Here is a 14681-nt window from a genome sequence, read left to right as displayed (position 1 = left end):
GTTGACCGTTGCAACCTTTTGCATCTTCATGTTCTGATCATCATGATCAGTAGCGCAACTATGCAGAACTATCGCAACCTTCGCTACGTAAGCGTCAAATTTTGGATTTTTCCCTCGTCCTCGTCAATTATTACAATTCCATTAGCACGCAATGAACGGTCACACGGGGTTGTAATTTTTTAACGAAACTCATAAAACACAATATAAATAATGGTTTCTTTCAGGTGAACCTCACGAAAAATTACCGAGCCCCTTAGATTATGAGAACGACGCTGAAAACTTACGAAAAGGTGAGTGATTGAAAACTGCATACAACGAAAACTGTATAATTTCTCAGCTTTTATCGTTTGAGATATTATCGGACACATTTTGCTAAATTATACATACAATTAACTGTACTTATTACGAATGATTATATTCATGGCCAGCCTTGGCGCGATAAAAAGATATTATTTGCACTTATTTGCATTAATTAATATTCCACCATTGATCGTATCTCATTTTGATTAAAGAATTATTTTACTTTTTACTGCATTTTGTTTATCCGTTTAATTTATCGCATTTGCATTACATACGGACTATTCTCTTGCAGTCTTGTAAAAAAAACTGTTGAAAGGTAATAAAATGCAAATAAGTAGAAAAAACACTCAGTCGTCTGACTTATATGACATATTTCCCAACAATCCAAGTCAACTATTAAGAATCGATTATGTACAGAGAGCGACACAAAATTCTATTGTTTAACAAGACCTCCCGTTCTCGGGCGTATGTCAAAAATAAGGTCATCTTGATTTTTGTTTATTTATAAGCGTTGTTCTAATAAGTCTTTGAATGCAAATTTTAACAGGTGTATCAGCTTATCGTGTCTAACTGTTGATAGGATTATTAATGTTTAAAAGTGGTAAAACATATCGAAATCTTGACAAGCAATAAATATAACGCCTTCAATGTTTATAATTTGTATAAAGTGTCTCTTTCCACATTGTCCCCATACATTTTTTAGAATTTCATTTAAATTTATTTAGTTTTTATTACATTCACCTGGAAACGGAATTCTATTATTTATTTTATATTAATTATCTGCTCTTATTTTTTATATGGTTTTAATTATTGAAGCTTGTCGTTGAAATTAATTGGTAAATGGACATTTATAAATTTAAATAGGGGACCCTCCTCATGTGGGTGATGTGGTTTATCTTAATCTCAAATCTTATATTCATATTATCTAGTCGTTACATACCAGGTGGATGCAAAACGAATGGTCTCTACCGCATGTTGTTGACTCGTTTAAAAATACATGGTGTACCTAACTCCACTCAATCATTAACCTACACCTACACCTCGCATGATGGTCACGAGATACCGAGAGAAAAAGGAATGTCACGGGAAAAACAAAATGGTTTGCTTCTAATTCTCGGTTAGTGGATGAGTAAAGCTCGTACCGCCGTATTAAAAAAAAGTCACCAGAAATAAAGCATTAAATGGTTCCTAAAGGAATACATCAGTTACTTCATGTTTGTTGCACTATACCGGGTGTTCACTTAAAAATCCAAAGTTAGCAGCACTTAAGATAGTTGTATGACAAAAAGGTACCGCTTGTTACGTATGTCCCAAATTTCAATTAAATATCTTCAAAACTAAAGGAATTAAGTGTAGGTACCATGGTTTTGTGCCACATAGTATACAGTGGGAAAAGTTTTCTAGTCCGAAAAGCCACCAAATTTTGACATTTAATTCAACAAGTCAGTTTTTTTTGCTTTGTTATCAAGATTTTGTTCATTAAAAAAGAAGAAATTTTCTGAAGCTGTCGCCGAATGTTTTTGTGTAAATTCTAAAATACAACCAATCGCAGCAAGAGTCATAAGATTTGGATTGATTCGAAGTAAGACTTAAGTTGGATCCATGAATTAATTAAGGTATTCGTGAACATAGTCCGAATAATAATTTATTAACAATTTCTCATGTTACACAAACACGCTCTATCAATAAAGTCAGAAAATTGAGCATAATTTAGCATCTTTTTACTAATCACTATCGCAATGGTCGGTACGGGGCCGCGTGCCAGCGGGGGCCCTAGGCTCCAGCCCTTAAAGCCCCTGCCTAAATCCGCCCCTGCGAAGAATACATCTTTAGACAGTCCAACTTTATCTACGTTACTTTTTGTCGTTCCGAAGAATACAATCATGTTAGTTTAATTACGTTTTAATCCTTCAGATTATAGTTTCGTTATACGAAGATATTTAGTTACCTAGTTAATTTTGCTTTTGCTCCTGAACGTAAATTGAGTTATTGCTTTCAATTGAATGTGAATTACGGTTTTAGTAGTCGATCTACCCAACGTGACAAACGTTAGATTTATTCCCGCACTGCGACCAACTTCGGTAGCCAAGAAGTCCACGATTATTGGCTGCATGTACATGAAACGGAGAAGAAATTGGTTGGATCCCAAGAGACCAATTTTAATTCGAAAATAAATTAAAAACAAGTGCTTGCAGATAATTGTGAAATATTTTACGAATTTTCGGTAGTTGACAGGACGGTGCGATAGTCTAACGGTACGGTTCTCTCGGGCGCCTCTCTTGCTCCTGGTGAAGGGCCGGTTTGCGGAACGGTCTTGGAGGAGCCGAAAAACTCCAGGTATTTCGCGGGCAGTTGGCGGCGACCACTGGCGAAAATCTAAAACAGTTACGGCACACGGAAACGATAGCGATTTCCCAAAGCGGAACGGAAGAGGAATGATTCTCATCCTCATAACCTGTCCGTTTCTCTGAATTGCATCAGTAGCAAGCACACAGGCCCACCAACGAGGGCCAGGTGGTTTGCCCCTTTTATATGCTACAATTCGAACACAAACTATCATAAATTACTAGTTAATAATAGAACAAATTCAATAAACATGTCACACCCCCACATGCAACCAAAAAACCTCCGGTTCATCGTACCGGGTGACCCAATAAGACTATTCCTCGGCCATTTCTCGGGAACCGTTCGTCGTATGACTTAGGGGTAAAAAAAATTATTGGGTAAATCGGTCATGAAGAATCGCTGGAAAATATTTTCAAGTTCTAAAAATGACCACTAGAGGGGGTTAACTGCCATCTTAAATTTTAAAATTGCATTTTCTTTAAATTTCGAATAAACATTATTTTTTCGCATTTTTAAAGAGAACCGGTTTATCTATCATTTTCGTAAAAACAAAAACTCAGTATTTCAAAAACAAAGATGGCGTGGGGCGTTCAATTGTTTTTACAATAACCTGCTTTTTCTTAACCGTTTAACCGGTTGTAACAAATTTGGTATCGTTGAAAAGAGCATTCCTTGGGCAACAAGAATCAACCAAAATAAAGTTAATTTAGTTGAATCCTTCTCCGCCAGGGGCCTAGTTTTGACACTATAATCCAAAATCCTAAAAAAATCAAATGGAATGATATGATTTTTTCTTTATGAAAAAGTAGCCAAATAACATCCAAAGAGGCCAATGAAAAACGGTTTTTCAAAATCCCGTTCCTAACCTCAAATATTGGGAAAATGAGATGAATTAATTAATTAATTAAAATGCTTAAATTGTATCTTATTTGACTTATTTCCAGTATTTGTCGATGGTGCGAAAGATTGTTTGGAAAAGGACCCTTCACTTTTAGGTAGGCCTTGGAAAATTAAATAAATGAAACACGATGCATTATAAAATAATAACAGCCGTAATTTATAAATTATTCTGCTGTGTTTACATTCAGAAAGTGCAGTTTTTCGAATATGTATAATCTTTTCTAAAATGCCGATGTCTAACCAAGAATCATTTAATATGCTGGCGACGATGGTTCGTAGTCGATTCGGATAACGCAAATAGAAGATGTGGGCAGCGATGGTCGCATTTTGAAAATACTCGAAATATATCGCCAGCATATTAAATGCTTCTCGGTTAGAAATCGACATTTTAGAAAAGATTACAAATTCAAAAAACTGCACTTTCTGTATATAATTTACAAATTACGGCTGTTATTATTTTATAATGCATCGTGATTCATTTGTTTAATTTTCCAAGGCCTACCTAAAAGTGAAGGGTCCTTTTCCAAACAATCTTTCGCACCATCGACAAATACCGGAAATAAGTCAAATAAGATACAATTTAAGCATTTTAGTTAATTAATTAATTAAACTCATTTTCCCAATATTTGAGGTTAGGAACGAGATTTTAAAAAACGGTTTTCACTGGCCTCTTTGGATGTTATTTGGCTACTTTTTCATAAAGAAAAAAGGATATCATTTAATTTGATTTTTTTAGGATTTTGGGTCATAGTGTCAAAACTAGCCCCCTGGCGGAGAAGGATTCAACTAAATTAACTATATTTTGGTTGATTCTCATTGCTCAAGGAATGCCCTCTTCAACCATAGCAAATTTGTTAAAATCGGTCAAACGGTGAAGAAGTTAAAGCAAGTTATTGCAAAAACAATTCAACGCTCCACACCATCTTTGTTTTGGAAATAACTGAGTTTTTGTTTTTACGAAAATTATAGATAAACTGGTTCTCTTTAAAAATATGAAAAATTTTTTTTAGTTTATTATTTCCAGCGATTCTTCATAACCCATTTACCCAATAATTTTTTTACCCCTAAGTCATATGACGAACGGTTCTCGAGATATGGCCGAGGAACAGTCTTATTGGGTCACCCGGTACATTATAAGCATCGTAACTGACTTTTGAAATCCACAAAATTTCTCAAATACCCGAAACTATCTAAACCATGTATATTAACCTCAAATCTCCCCTTTCACTACCTACGTATCAAAAACTATAATACGGCCTAAATTGTCTTAACGTCTTTGTCTGTCGGTCCGTTTGTACTCTCATTTCTGGCTAAACGGCTAAACCGATTGGAACCAAATTTCGTACACATATTTTCAGACAAAAGGAAGAGCTGAAAAGCTTTTGGGCAGAATCGCGCATGTAGACCGGGAGGCAGCGTACATAGTAACTAAACCATAAGCGACAAAAAATTCGACAATACAGGCTGAAAGTACGTTGAAAACTAATAATAAAATCACTAGTCTGCCAGTCATAAGTGGCAGCATTAACTTGGGGCGGCGCTGAATAGGTGACTTCTTTAGGTGATCAACTAAATTACCAAACTATAAGGGTCACGGAAAAAATTTGTATCAAGAAATACCATTTTTTCCATAGTTTTCAAATATGGTATGGCAGACGATTTCGAGTGCAGCGTTGGTAGCAAAAGACGCCCTCCAATGTAGGGAAAAACACCCCTGAACTAAACCATGAGGACCGTACAAAAATTATACATAAAAAATTTCTCTTTTTGTCACTACTTTAAAATATATCCTGGCAGTTAATAGTGGCAGACGTCTTAGAAAAAAAAAATTTAGGTATAGTAAATCCCAGCGAGTGCGAGCGTGTGAGAGATAAGCGCGCGAGAGCACAATGAACGGAGATAGCTATAGATTTACGCACCGCTTGGAGTTACCAAACGAATTAAATTAGGGAAAATAATAAATTGTTTATTTCGCGATAAGATTGTCGGTATTTCTTGAATTCTTCTCAGACTGAGAAACAGAAAACTTGAAGAGAAAAGAAGATAGACTTCAGCTCGTTCTAAACTATCCTCTGACTCCAGTTCCGTTGTCTCTATGCAACATTGATGGATCGATGATTAAAATCGACAAGTTTGTTTTGCTGAAACTTTTTCGGAAGTATGATTTCTTCAAGTGCTCCTAGTCCATCGCCAGTTGTAGATGTTGTTTTAATCGATGGATTATTTTTTTTGCATCTTTTAAAAGATCTCCGGTAAACCTTTGAGCGATTTTCTGAACACATCCTCAGCAAGATTTGTGCTGTGTCAGCGAGAGAAGTACATCTTGCTTTTGACAGATAGTTACCCCTTCCATGAAGGAAGCAGAACATGATATAGTTGGGATCAAAATAAGGAAAGATTACAATCCTACTCAATTTCCACTCGGAAGCAGCCTGCAAATTTCATAAAACCACTTCGCAATGATAGCTCAAAGCCTCTCTTATAGATTACTTATACCGTTCATAGGCAAAAAAGACCTGTTGTGCTTTACTTGGAAAGAAAGTTGTGTTTGCCACATATGAAGATAAGTGCTATAAATTTGTGACAAAGGAAGATGATGTGGTAAAAACTGAATTGTGCTGCAGCCACTAATGGGCAGATTCTCGAATAATTTACCATCTTGGTAAACTACCAACAAGTAGCAAAGTCATTATTAGCGCTTCCGATATGGATATTACTGTTATTGCTTTGGGAAATGTAAAATTGACGCTACCATCAAGGTATAGATGGAAGTAGGTCTCTTTTCCAATAACACGCAGAAATTCATAAATCTTCGAGAGATGTTCGTGAATTTGGGTGTTGATGTGTGTAACGCGCAGGGTAACGCGTTACCGGGTTCCCACGCATTTACCGGATGTATGACTTGTGTATGGTCCTCATGGTTTAGTTCATCGCAATTTGGGCGAATGCCACCGAAAAAGTCTGAGTTTCTACAATCCGTTTGATTGAAGTGGATGGAACTATGCGAATGAGAAGTTTAGAATGGTTTGAAAGATCTCAGTAGTCAGTATCCTATTGCTATCTCTGTTTGTTGTGCTCTCGCGCGCTTATCTCTCACACGCCCGCACTCGCTGGGATTTACTATACCTAAATTTTTTAACTTCTAAGACGTCTGCCACTATTAAAGCTACACTTAATATCGTCTGCCAAGATATATGTTAAAGTAGTAACAAAAAGAGGAATTTTTTATGTATAATTTTTATACGGTCCTCATCCTCATGGTTTAGTTCAGGGGTGTTTTTCCCTACATTGGAGGGCGTCTTTCGCTACCAACGCGGCACTTGAAATCGTCTCCCATAGCATATTTGAAAACTATGGAAAAAATAGGATTTCTTGATACAAATCTTTTCCGTGACCCTTATAGTTTGGTAATTTAGTTGATCACCTAAAGAAGTCAACTATTCAGCGCCGCCCCAAGTTAATGCTGCCACTTACGACTGGCAGACGAGCGATTTTATTATTAGTTTTCAACGTACTTTCAGCCTGTATTGTTGAATTTTTTGTCGCTTATGGTTTAGTTACTATGTACGCTGCCTCCCGGTCTAATGCGCATGTGGGTAAAAGTAACAAAAAAACTGTCAATTTTTGACGTTTTTCCATATTACTCAACTATTGCATCGGGCAGTATCTGTGCTAGCCACACCAAATTTTTTGTTTTAGTATCGATGCCTTGTAGATCGGACTCATTAGTAATCTCGTATTAAATTGTGTTTAACTTGTAGCGTAAATGTGTCCCTTTTTAGCGCATTTTCGAATGAAGTTGGGTGCGCTATAGCAGCCACATTCATTGACCGTCCGTCTGTCCGAGGGCCTTAAACTACTCCTACAGTTTTCAAGATATCAGTTCGTTCTTTTTGCATTCGATAATACTTGTTAATCGACAAATATATACGTATATTCGGTATATTTGTCAATTAGTTGACAATTTTTACTTTTCACACAATTGCACGAAATATGCTTTAGGTTTAGGTAATTGAATATTTGCCTAGAATCGCTAAGTTTTGTTTTAAATCGTTAACATTTAATTAATAGAGACATTGATTTATCCCCAACTTAAATTACACTTATTTAAAAACAAAGAAAGCGCAAGAAACAATAACGTTCCAGTAATGTATGGGAGAAGGTGAAATGTAAGGAACAATAAATTTATACTGAATGAGAAATTACAATATAATGCATAAAAACAAGAGTTTAATGTGTAAGGTCCATTGTTTGTAAATGGTTGGTCAAGGGGGCTTTGTCGACAACCGACACTTCATCGGACATGATCTCCGCAGTTTATCTGTCTTTTGGGGAAGGGTAATTTCTTCCCTTTCCCCTTAAATGAGATAGGGTGTGATAGGACGGGGCTATCGTATATGCTGGTACCGTCACCGCTTTTCGACGATCCATTTCGATTATGACTAAATTTACTTTGCTATAAAAACGGTTTTATCAAATACATATTCCAGCTCTATACGTTTTGCACATGTGAAAGGAATGAAAACATTTTTCGGTCACGCCGACTGTTAATTGATTTCCTTCTAAGAGTTTGAAATAAGCAAACTCCTATCGGGCTATCGAAATAAATTCCAGATTACTTAATCAAGATCGTGTTTACAAAAATATTGACTAAACTTTGAAATTTGCTCTAAGTATAGTAGAATAATAAGAGAAATGAAATCTGATTGTCGAGAGTGAAAAAATAATTGAAATTTGAATGAATCTATCAGAAATGACTTGAAGTGTACATCGGGATCCTCTAAAATAGTATCTGTCATCTAGATTAATTCAATTCGGACCGGAATCGGAACTCTCCAAAGTTTGCGAATTGTTTGCCGTTGTAGAAAGATAAGACACCATCACCTTACGCTTGATTTGCCACAAATTTTTTTGGCAGCTCAGATGACACGTATCACATGACGTTATAAAGTACCTACCCGAACTGAACAGTTATTCTCCCGCTCATTTTGATGTATATTGTTTTTGTATATTCCTTATCGAGAACTTTGTAAATGAAATCATTTACTTTATTTCACATGGTTTATCAATCAATTTTAAATTGTTTATTAAGTTTGCATGTGAATAAAGTTAAATGGAAAACTGATAAAACGTTAATGGTTCGGGCGATTGATTATTTCTGACACGATTCATAGACCAGGATTCCGCGTATTTGTAGACGATAAACAGACTGACAAACTCCATTGCCAATTTTAGTATCGCCAAAAATCTTGATCTTGGTTATCGTATTTACCCAAACATTAATATTATCCACGAGGTCCAATAGGCTAGATCCTAATGACCTAACGATTTGAGGTGATTCGAATTTTTAATTTCACAGGTTAGTAACTAACACATAATAAAAATTGATCCAGGAACCGTGACAGTTTAGGGTAAAAGTGCATAAGATTAAAAATTTAAGTTTAGTTTATAACGTTATTTTCTTACCGTTTGATATTACCGATTTGTATTCCGCTTAAGTAACCTTTGCTCTGTGCTTTTATTTAGTATCCTTACGCCATCTAGATATCTTCTTTGTAATCTACTTGTTTAGATGTAAATTATTTCTGTAGTAGATTTCTCATTACGTTGGTTCTTTATTTTCGTTGTAATTTCTTATTGCTATAGTTCTTAGTGTTGCCGCTCGAGGTCGTGCAGAGTTTTCTTTAATCCCTTTCGGTGCCCCCATTCTACTTTGTAAAAGAGACGCATTCATTTCTGTTAGTTCGATTACATTGTATCCTTTAGATTAAATGTGTTATTTGAGATTTTAGCTACGGTTGCTTTGTAAATAGTTTTTGAAGTTACCGAAGCTTTGTCCGAAGCCGTTATCTACGATTCTTAGTTACGTTGATCGTTTACTTCGAAGAATCGGCTCATATTATCTTGTTTATGTTTTGAATTGATTAGCTTGCATTGCTATTGAATATAAATCCAGTTATTTGTGTACCGTAAAGTATTTTTCTTGAATTTAACGTCACTTTTATACTGTTATTATACTTACCTGAACTGTGAGGATAGTCGTAGTCGACCAAATTTTGCTTCTGCTAGCATTCGCATTATTGATTCTTTTTGAGTATTAATTACAGTTTTAGTACACGATTAGCCTTCCGTGTCAGACGTTAGCATTGCTATTTCGCAATATTATGTGCAGGGCGATTCACTAACCCTTTCATTTGTTTGTTTGCGTAGTTGTCTGTTGCAGATTTGCAGAACACGCCCTTCTGAGCTCAAAGGGTTGCGACCCGAAGTTCAAAAGTAAACTTTGTTATTTTCGTCGACTCCAAAAATTAAATTTAAAGGAACTCAATGTAAAAATAGTAATAAATATTCACGTGTTTCCCCTAATGAAAAAGAAAATAAACCTTGATTAAAATCCCGATTTAACGTTTGATTACATATTGGTTCTCAATACAATGAATTTTAATTATATTTTTGCTTGAGATTCACTTAACGATTATAGCTCCGTTGCTTCTACGGAAGCCTATTTTTGATGTTAATATTTTCTCCGACTACGTGTTGATCCCCTTTTACTAAAAATTGATTTCAATTCAAACATTGACAGCAGATTTATATTTTTTAAATGAGGGTTTGTTGAATTTAATGCCTAGAATATCTTTGTGATGATTTTTATTGTGCTCTTCTAATATAGCAGTGATCTATTTGTAATATTTTTGAGATCAATTGATTAAATCGCCATCCGTTGTGATGTCAATTATGTGTTTATGCTCTATCCCTATCAAGTCTTTAGCTTAACAAGACCAGAACACGGATCTATTAGTCAGCCTGGTTTCCACCTTTTGGTAAGTATTCTCCTCTCCCTTTTGACATTTACTGAAGACTAAGTGGCGCCTATTTTACTGAATCTTTGCGCGTGTGTAAAAACCCTGATATTCATCCCGACGCATATCTACTTTGCCTGAGCTTACTGTGTGCTTATCTTAAAGTAATTTTGTTACATCTACCCAAAGTGAACGTAACATGCTTTCCCAAAAAACAAAAAATACTTTAAAAATCATTGGGTACAACCAAGCCCATGGCCTCAGTCTGGAGCCCAATGGTCATCTAATCTGTCCCTAATCAGAATCTTGAGATACTTAGGAATTTTAAACAATTTTTTGGAGAATTGGAAAGTATATATCCAAAAATCGAGATAAAGTTTGTTTCATTTCGTTCTGTGTAGCGTATCTTAAATACGCTGCAGCAGCAACAAATAGAAAACCTATCTTATCAGCGTATGTATTAGTATTTAACGAACTTCTTGCTCTTCTCATGCCTTTTCTCATTCCTATAGCAAGGAAAAGAACAGAAGCTCGCGTGCAAGCAGTTGGTTGGAAGAGAGTGTAAATTAACTTATCGGTTTTGAACCGTCATAGAGCTCAAGTCAAAGAGTGAAAATTTTAGAATGCGTTTTGAGCGTTGGTAATGTTCAAGTTAAAGAAACCATAATTAAAATTAGCACCAAAGTGTCCGTCAGTTCAAAACATTCGAAATTATTAATACGGAAGTGTTACTGATTGAATTAAAGCGAGTTACGCATTGTAAAATAAACATTACGAGAATAATGTCGTGAAAACAAAAGTTTTGTTAGCAGCTGCCGAACACTAGGCACAAATAATATTAATTACAGCACCCGGTGTTCTTTTCTGCAGACGCTGTCTACGTAGCTGAAAGCTTGCCCAACGGAAACATCGCCCTTGAATCTTCTCCCCGACGTGCTACAAATGCAGAGCTGTCGTATCCCGAGATTCCTCAAGATGCGAAAGTCGTGGGGCTTGACGGCTTGCGATTGGTTGACGTTCTTCCGGGCAATAATACCCATCCCCTAGTCTCTTTGTCAACCTGAAATCCTTTCGGCAGGTGATCGTATGCTGAGATACTAAATCTTCTCCGAAAGTGATCGAAATTTTGCTAATCCAATTTTGAAAATTATGTAATTCTTGCGCACACTACTGCACCTTTTATATGGCTTTTCAGTTACTAAGATAAGAACGGGTTATGCCGGCTGAATAAAATAATTCCGCTTGCTTTGCTACGAGTGAGTTTTGTCCCTTTAACATACGTACTAGAAGGCACGACTCGTTACATACTAAAGTAGATTGCGACATTAATCTTCTTCTTCTTCTGGACATTGTAACGTGAACCTTTACACGAGGCACGAAAAATGGACACCGTATACAGTGTAACGGTAGTTCAAAATGTGCATTTAAATTATATGTATATAAAACGTTTAGGCATTGCATATCATAGAACTGGTATAGGGTTTGAAATTTACAGTATCGATTTCCCAATAAAGGATTTGCTTTTTTCTGCTTAGTTTAATTTCTGTAGAGCATTGTTTTCTTAATGTATTCCGGATTTTCGCAGCTAGAGGTCGGGAATTTAGATCGTATTAAGATTTATTAATTCTTAATAGTTAAAACAGCCGTACGGAGACAAGGACAAACTAATTAAACGCGCCAGTATATTTGCGTTACACTGAAAAAGAGTTTTATTAAGGGCCGTTTCTACAAAGATACCTTTACGTAGAATAACGTATTCTTGGAATAATCCCATTGGTTGACGCAATGGTAAGCAACGCAACTGTTAACGTTTATTCTAGGAATAGCTTATTCGCGGTATATACTTGCATTGTAGAATCGGTATTGCATTGTGTCGTGAGAATCTGTGAATTTATCACAGCATTGTATGTTTTTGTTAAACATTTACATTTGTTAAAACCTTTAACGAAGTAAAACAGGCGAGTGCGTTTGGAAAGTTTCTCCTTTTAAGGTTAAACATTCAAAACCCGTTAAAAACTGTTGGATTCATCCTGTTGTTCTTACTTCTAACTGTTAAACCCAAGGATCGATCATTCAAAAGAATTTCATCCAGAGGGTCAATTAGTGGATGAAAAAGTTATCCGACGGATAAACTCCCAAGGTACATTTCTGCTAGTTAATCTTCTACACCTACACTATTGTTGCTGTAAGGAGGGTTTTCTCCAGCTTATTTTTGATATCAACATCTACACCTGAAAAATATGAGGTATTTGGTATTCCATTTATGTAGGCTTAAAGGTCTAGCTGGGGGTCATTTTAAATTATGGTAAAAAATTCTGGTTCATTTAATAAATTCGGTAATTTTTGTTTAAATAAAGGGATGGTCAAACCCTTTAATTGCAATAAGCTTATTGCAACAGGGTATAAATTAAGTACATATTTAACATATTGCCAAATACAACACTTTTCAGACCTAACTAGCTCTTTAATGACAATTTTTCTCCGTACAGATTCGCACCCTGACAGAATTCTGACCTTAAATTCCTGATTCAAAGCACACAGTGGCCGTGATCAAATCTTTAAAACACTTAAAATGAATTTTGGGCGTGAATCAATCAAATTAATCGTAATAGAGCATGACTTCTCTTTTCGTCGTTTAAAGGGTCCGAATGGACACGCAAATTGGAACGCAATAACAAACGGTGTTAGCCTAACAACATAGTATCTATGCTTTATAATACCTACCGGTCGTAATTAGACTAACGGAAACAGATGCACTTGACAACACTTGACACAAAAAACTTGGTTTTTCTACTATATATCCCCGGAACACATCCATAGTAACGAAATAAACCAATACGACGGCCTCACCGCCGATGCCCGATATGTATACAAAATTTCATAGAATTAGCTTATCTCTGAGCGTTACCTTATCTTTTCTAAAATAACGAAAAGTTCAATAAATCAGATTCAAGCTGGCACAAACGCATTAACGAATACATTAATAAGAAAAAATTGAGATATTGCAATAAAGCAGGTTGCATTTTTAGGAATCTTATGTGAAAATCACATGGGTAAACATTGTGCAATGTTCCCACATGGTATGGTCAGGCGTCTAATGGAAACAATAATAATCGTGGTAGCTGGACGGGATTATGTAAAGATAAAATGTCGTCGTATACACGCAAATGTTGTCCAATTGTAAGGCATTATGACAAAGCAGTTGGCTAATATTTTAAAATTCGAATTTCGAAAGGAATATGAAGTGAAAATTTATAACAGGGAGTTTTGTTATTTCTGTATACAAAAGCTTCGAAACTCCAGCAAAGTTTGCATTCGGAAGATTGGTGGTGCTACAGAGAGCAGCGCCGCCGTTGGGAGGACAAAATTGATTTCTTGTAATAGAGGCAGCGGCGACCGGCTTATCGCACATTCCCAGATTGAATATATTTCATATGTTTTCATAAAGCTCCAGTTGGCTAGTGGCGCTATCAGTCAGTGCCAGTGACGACCATTTATGAGATCGCGACCAAACAAAAATTGATACGATTATTAATAAGGCAGATTTTCGCGAACGAAACGTTATAATGGCAGATAATCGAATTAAACGAGTCGAGATAATCAGCGATTATTGCCAACTGATTGACTCAATCTGTGTACGCGGCGGAGCAATCGAACTTATGCAATTTGATATAGATCTCAGTCGTTATTATTAAATTTAATGGATGGTTTGTTTCTAGACAAGACCGTACTTGTCTGCATTACATCAATTGCGTGTATATACGATGAGATGTGATTTTAGATTGCATTGAAATTGAGACTGATGGACGTTATAATACCGACGTGTCCGTAGTATTGATACCCAAGATTAGATACGTACGTACAACATGAAAAAAAGCGTGCTGTACGTTGGGCGGGCGGTAATGTTCCTGTTGCGGGGCGTTTGGAAGTTGACAGCCGTACATATCGGCAAATTCAACGCCGATGAACAAGATAAACCAAATTGAGATGGACCACCATTTGTTAACGGAGTAACTGTAATATCTAACAGGTAAATGGTGTGCAAATGTGCGATATGAAATAGTCGGAGGGGTGCATTAGCATAGAGGATGTAAACCTGACATCACATATTCTCTTGATGGTCTATCCGACGCCCGAGGCGCAACAGTAGACGTGTTTCGAAACTTGATGATCTGAGATATCGACACCGAAATTTTAAATAAAAAAGTTTATGCGTTATTTCGCTTACTTTATGCTTCCTCTATTTCTTAGTAGAGTAGTTATCAGCTAAGCGCATCCATTGAGAAAATTATAGAAGAGGTGTTGCTCGTCAAACTTCAATCTATACAATACACG

General features: G+C 36.1%; 1 protein-coding gene across 1 annotated transcript in view; it reads left to right on the top strand.

Moving 5' to 3' along the window:
- Window positions 1-207: 207 nt before the first annotated feature.
- The window catches only part of LOC116159346 (zinc finger protein ush), a 170214-nt gene continuing 155740 nt past the window's right edge, over window positions 208-14681 (top strand). Inside the window, exon 1 of the mRNA XM_031472305.1 lies at window positions 208-290. The gene's annotated coding sequence lies outside the window, so the exon portion shown is untranslated. The remainder of the gene's footprint in view (window positions 291-14681) is intronic.

Source organism: Photinus pyralis, unplaced genomic scaffold (assembly GCF_008802855.1).
Source record: "Photinus pyralis isolate 1611_PpyrPB1 unplaced genomic scaffold, Ppyr1.3 Ppyr1.4_LG1, whole genome shotgun sequence".
Taxonomy (NCBI): Eukaryota; Metazoa; Arthropoda; class Insecta; order Coleoptera; family Lampyridae; genus Photinus; species Photinus pyralis.
Note: the sequence above shows the minus strand (reverse complement) of the source record. Positions and strands in the feature narration are given on the sequence as shown.